The following is a 6,098-nucleotide window of genomic DNA, read 5'->3' on the forward strand; positions in this document are numbered from 1 at the left end:
ACTTCAATGATATAATTAAGAATGTGTCTGGCTGGAACTGACATTTCTTAAAGCCAGAAGCCACAGCCTTAATCAATTTGGACAGTATCATGCTCAAGAACACTGCTTTTGACATTAGCCAAAACCACTTGAAAGTACTATGCTACCTGCTCTAAGTACTTGGCTATTCAGCTGTTAATTGCCCTGTATCAACAAACAGTATCTAGTCAATCTAGATAATGATGTACTAATCCAGTCTCCTTGTCCAAAGCTTTTGACATAAAAGGCAAGTCCACACTGTAGTAACAGCAAATTAACCCATCTTGACCTCTGTGCTACCATGGTGATTATGCTAGATGTTCCCAACCTAGCGCTACAGCCAGTGTGGCTATATGCTTATTCTAATGACCCAGTCCTTTCTGAGTTGCTCTTTGGGTAGCTGGTACCAACTTTTGATAAGAAGAAGAAGGGGCAGAACATAAGCTATCTTACAGATGATCACTTGATTCTATCTTGATTTACTGAAAAAAAGAGATTACATCTACAGTACAGTGTAGCTTGTAGACAGTGAATGGTGGGAAGGGGTTTGTGTAAGTCTGGTGTTCATAGTCTCAGATTTACGCCCCCCCTTTCCCATGCTCCCATCCATCTGATGCAAATTTGTACAGAATCTGTGGTGCAGACAGTTGAGTGACCTGAAATGTCATAGCTTCTTTGAAGTCAATGGAGCTATAGTACAATGAAGCTGTGCCACAGATTTTCCACTTTACTTGGGAAAGTAAAGGTGACTTTACAAACCAGGGCATATACCTCACACTTGCTGTGGGTCCCAAGCTTATCTTATTTTTGTTCTTTGATTCCTTCTCTCTTTCCTTTGGTATTGTACTTGGATTATAGGATCATGTTACATTGCTCCTTGGAATTGTTTGAAGGAGGTTAATTAAAATGCCAGTTAACTTTATTTTCCAGTGTCTTGAGACATAATGCCTTAAACTGATGCAGAAGGGTGACTCATGGGGACTGTTCTGCCCCATTGTGGGAGACTGGACTACTTTGTGTCTGTTCTTGACAGTACCTCTTTCCAATGGGGAAAGATATATATAAGCAGCTGACATTTTGCAGCTGTTTGCAGCTGGACAGCAAATAATGAGAAAAAGCCTTGACTCTTTTTCATTTTTTTAATGATATACTGGCTGCCTGATGTTTCATTTCTAGCGTCAATAATAAAGTAGAAATCAAATATATATCTAAATTCCTTCTAGATGTATATTTTGGAAAAAAATGACACGTGTTTGTGTAAAGATGTAATGGAGCTTGTTCTGGTAGTATTAGATCCTAGTGTTTGTTTTCATTCTGTCGCATCTGAAAGGGCTCAAAGACCGTGACTTTAACTATCTGTCGCTCCACAGATGCTAACCAAGCACAGTATTGAGTTAACTTGTCTTGCTGATAGACCAGGGCAATTATGACTGAGTGGTGAATGTGAGCAGTTGTTGAGAATTGGAACGTGTGACATATTCACGCCAGTGTGATGGGCATTTCCGACAGTAGTAAACTAGGAGCAGACAGACAAAATAACCCCTATCTGTGAAACTTCCACACCGATCTGTGGTAAAACTGTCCCTGAAAGAATCAGGAGTAACATTACACCAGAAAAGGGTTCAGTTGTTCACAGTATACCCTAACCACTTGTTATAGGAAACAGCTTGACTCCAGCTCTTTTCACACCTAGTGATGAGGTGCAGTATAATAGCCTGCTGGTCTGGTATAAGTTGCTTGCCTGTCTGCTCTGGATTCCAGTGTACAGAATGGATGTAAGTTATGCTCATGTAAATGTCTTGTGTGTTCAAGCCCTTTGATTGTAAGACGCAATGCATACCATGCAATAGCTAAAGATGTAAAGGTAGTGCAGTGCTTGTTACTGACTGGTCAAGTGGTTCAGATGTACAAAGAGTAGATTCACTTGGAACCCATGCCAAGTCATGGAACTTCAGCCTGTCAATCTAGTGTGTACACTCTGACACTGAAATTCAAATTGGGCACTTGAATTTCTTTGAGGATCTTGGCCAAACTGCTTATATAGCTCACTACTAAGTGTGGGGAATATGATTTCCCAGCTCTGTGCCCAATCTGCAACGGATGCGAGTCTGATACACTCTCATTCAGAGCTTTTTTGTTCTTCGGCTTAAGACTTAAGCTATTTGAGTCTCATACTGTTGTCCCTGGAGGTCAGTCCTCACTGTGTTGGCCAAGATGCCTATCATACTAAATTGCTTAATGAATGGATTCTTTACTTGGATGCATTTATACTGTAAATGCCAAGGTCATGATTTTTTCTTCCTTGTGGCTGAATGATTATGCTGTATCATAATTACTTTTACTGTTAAGTCAAATCAATCTTTTCCTCATATGCAGCCAACTCCAACTTTTTCCTGATTGTCATGGATTATGTTTAGTAAATCTAGTAGGTTTTTTTTTTTTTTTTATGTGCTACACGCAGTGCTTTGGAAGCTTTATTTTTCTGTTACGCTTTGGTGTTTGCACTGTAACTTTCTTGGAGACTGCCATCTGAAGAGACATAGAATTGTATAGTTGGGCTTCGTGTTGATATAATGATTTGCGCATGTCTACTGAGTGAGTGAAGACAGGTCATAAGGGCAGTTAGGGTGTAGTTTGTGTTCAGGTCTCTGCTAGTAGTCAAGGACCATATCTCATATTTTTCCCTAGTTGTCAATATGAGGGATTTGTTCCTCTAAAGTTAGGAACAGCCAGTCACCACTAGCAACTTCCAGTTACCCACTTGGTACTGTAGGTTGACTCTCAGGACACGTTTTTAATTCTGTACTGGTATTTTCCTTTTAGTGTCATTGTCTGCAAAGAGATTGTGGACCCAGCCCTGAAAGTTTTTCTCTTGTGTGTGATATCTCAACAAACTGAACTTTTTTTTACATTTCTTTCTCCTGCTCCTTTTACCTTTTTCATTAGGACTGGTAACAGAATCTGAACGGTAGTACTCCACTGTCAAGTTTATGCACAGGGAAATGCTAAGGATGCAAGAATGACCAAGCTGCTGGAGGTATCAGCAGAAGCTCTAGCTGCTTTTTTTTTTTATTATTATTATAAGGAACAAATTTGCATTTGCCAGTTGTGCACTCAAGCTTGGAGCAACTCTATAAAAGGATGATACCAAGCTCTTTTCCTCTGCAAAGTTCAAAGCCTGCATGAAAGACAGTTGGAAAGGTAGCAATATCCCCATTGTACAGATGGTGAAACTGTGAGGCACGTGGTGTGGAGCATCTTACTTCTGGTCTCACAGCAACCCTATGGCAGAGTGAGGGGGTAAAACGCAAGTGTCATGAATCCTACTTCTGTGTGCTGCCTGCACACCAAAAGGCGATGGTACTGTATAATAATATAAGATGGGAAGCCAACTTCAAATGATCCTCTTTTCCTTCTTCCTATCTTTGACTAAGAGATAAGGGCAGTTATTTTTTCTGTCCATAAAATGGGCAGCTGTGTGTGTGTGATGATGTGATGATGTCACATGAGATGTGTTGAAGGGGTTGAGTCCATCAGGCTGATGTTCCAAACCTAGTTTCTCTCATGCAGCCAGACCATGTTCTGGGTGGCATTGTCTCTTTCCCCATTGCTATCCTGAAATGAGGTGTTTCAACACTTTTTCGGTGCCTGCTAAGTGAATATCTTGGAGCAGAAAGACATTGATCTCCTTTTGCATAGTGGCTTGGTCCAGCAGTCTCCATTTTGCAGGTCTTCAGCACTGAAGTGACAGATGTACTGGGGTGAGCCTAGGCTTCTCTTGGAGTTGGCTGTTTTGCGTGAATTCTTTACCTGAGTTGCTTATGAGCCCTCAAACCCATTTCATAGCATTTAGTCATCATACTGATGGCATTGCTAATGGTAAGCATGCTGCCAGGAAGAACCATGTTAAGGTTGCCATAAATAAATAGATCAGACTCTACACTGGAAGTACCTGTAAGGCTTGTATGTCCCCAGCAAGCAAAGATTTCTTAGGGTGGTATCTTCTTGGATCAACTGCATAGCTGGGATGCAGTTAGACAAGCAAGGAATGTGGAAGCATAGGGACTGCCCTGCCAAAGTTGCAGGCAATCTGGTGTCCCTGAAGGCTGATTATTCTTTGCATCTCCTGACAGCCTGCAGAATGGAAGATGATAAAAAAAAAAAAAAAGGTCTATAGATATCTCTACTACTCGGTTGATAATTAGGTTGCTACTGTGCAAGCTGCCATTGGTATCTACAAAACCTTTTGAATGCCCATTGCCTACCTTGCAAATAAACATTCAAGCAGGAGGTCACTTCCTTTTTTTTTGTGTCCTTGTGACAAGGTATTTAGCAGAATTTGCAGATTCATTGGAATCTGACAGAGCTGCACCATGAGCACTTCTACTATGGCTTCAGGAAGTCACTGTTAAGGCCATTTACAGATACAAGGGCAATAGTGGTTGAGGTCAAATGGAAAATTACTTTTCACAGTGCCGGGAAACCTTGACTGACAGCAAGAGTGGACTGCTTCCTAATTCCACTTTCAGGACTTAGTTTAGAATTGGGACTCAGGGGGTGTGTCTACATGTGTGCTTTAATGCGGATTAGCCTATTTTAATGAGCATTAAAGCATCACAGAAAAACTATGCATTTTTGCTAATGCACATTAAAGTAAGCTAATGCGCCTTTTTCTAGTACCTCACAAGGGAGGTACTAAATTTAATGTGCATTAGCAAAAGCACATTAATCAATGTGTAGATGCACCCAAGTCATTTCAGGTTTTGTAATGTAATGAGATCAATGTCAATCCAATACCATGAGTTGGGGGCAAGTTCTGTGGTTTATGGTGCAGTGTAGAAACAAGTCCTTGCAAGCTTTTCCTTGATGTGAGTAGAGTAGTTTAGTTTAGTTTACTGCAGATCTGCAAGACTTGTGACATCTGGTTGGTTTTTATAATACAGAGAGCTGCACAAAAGTACGAGATGAACATTTCTCAGGATTTTAGCCTTTGTTTATCCACATCACAGGTACAGAGAGCAATATCGGGCAACTTTGTCCATCTACAGCCTCACAGCTATATCTCAAAGCTGACCTCAAACAGCAAAGTGGGCCTGTGTTTTATTTATCCTATCTATATGATAGTAGCCTCTACATAGCACTGACCAACCTCCCAGTTCTTGTCTTTGCTGGAAAAAAGGGTGTGTCGGTAATGTAAAGTCTAACTATAGTGAAGACCATTTAAAACAGAAGACCCTTTGATTTCATCTCGCCCAAGAAACCTGAAAACTTTGATGTCCTGTAGTTTGTAAAGGAGGAAAAATTTTCCAAGAAACTGCATAAAATGGATTAGCACCTTTCCTGTGAAGCTGTAACAAAACACTTAATGCACTAATCTGATGAATGTTGCAAGGATCTTTAGCTCTGCTGAAACTGTTTAAAGGTCTTTAAAAGGAGGCTGGATGAACACCTTGCTGGGGTCGTTTGACCCCAGTACTCTTTCCTGCCATGGCAGGGGGTCAGACTTGATGATCTGCTCAGGTCCCTTCTGACCCTACCAACTATGAAATTATGAAAGGGAGCATCCAAAATGCATGTGCAGTCTTCAGAGAACTAATGGGCCTCAGTCTTGCAATACTTCTATGCAAGGAGCTCAGTGATGAGCAAAAAGCAGCTTTTCCTAGTAAGGAGCATGGAGTGCCTCGCTTTTAACAACAGCAGTGGAGGGTTTGTTAATGGAGTTGGTATTTATGTAATTGGCCATCTTCAAAGGCTCTGCATGAGCCTACATCATGCAATCCCTTTTCTCCTAATTCCCCATTACTTAGCTCTTCAGTTTTCTTAACTTCAGTCAAAGAAAACTTCATAGGAAATTGGCTTTAATATTGTGTGCCCTACTGCTTGCTCGGCCTGTCAAATGACTCATCATCACAATTTCTGTGCACTGAACTATGTGGCATTAGGACACCAAAACCTTCCTTGAGAGTTCATAAGGAAATCATTTGGCCTTCCATGTTTCTTTCACTCCCATTCTAGGGCTCATCATGAAACAGGAATAAGTATGACTTCTAAATTTGTCTAGGGCTAATTTGTAGCATTCC

Source organism: Alligator sinensis, unplaced genomic scaffold (genome assembly GCF_000455745.1).
Source record: "Alligator sinensis unplaced genomic scaffold, ASM45574v1 scaffold1030_1, whole genome shotgun sequence".
NCBI classification, from domain to species: Eukaryota; Metazoa; Chordata; order Crocodylia; family Alligatoridae; genus Alligator; species Alligator sinensis.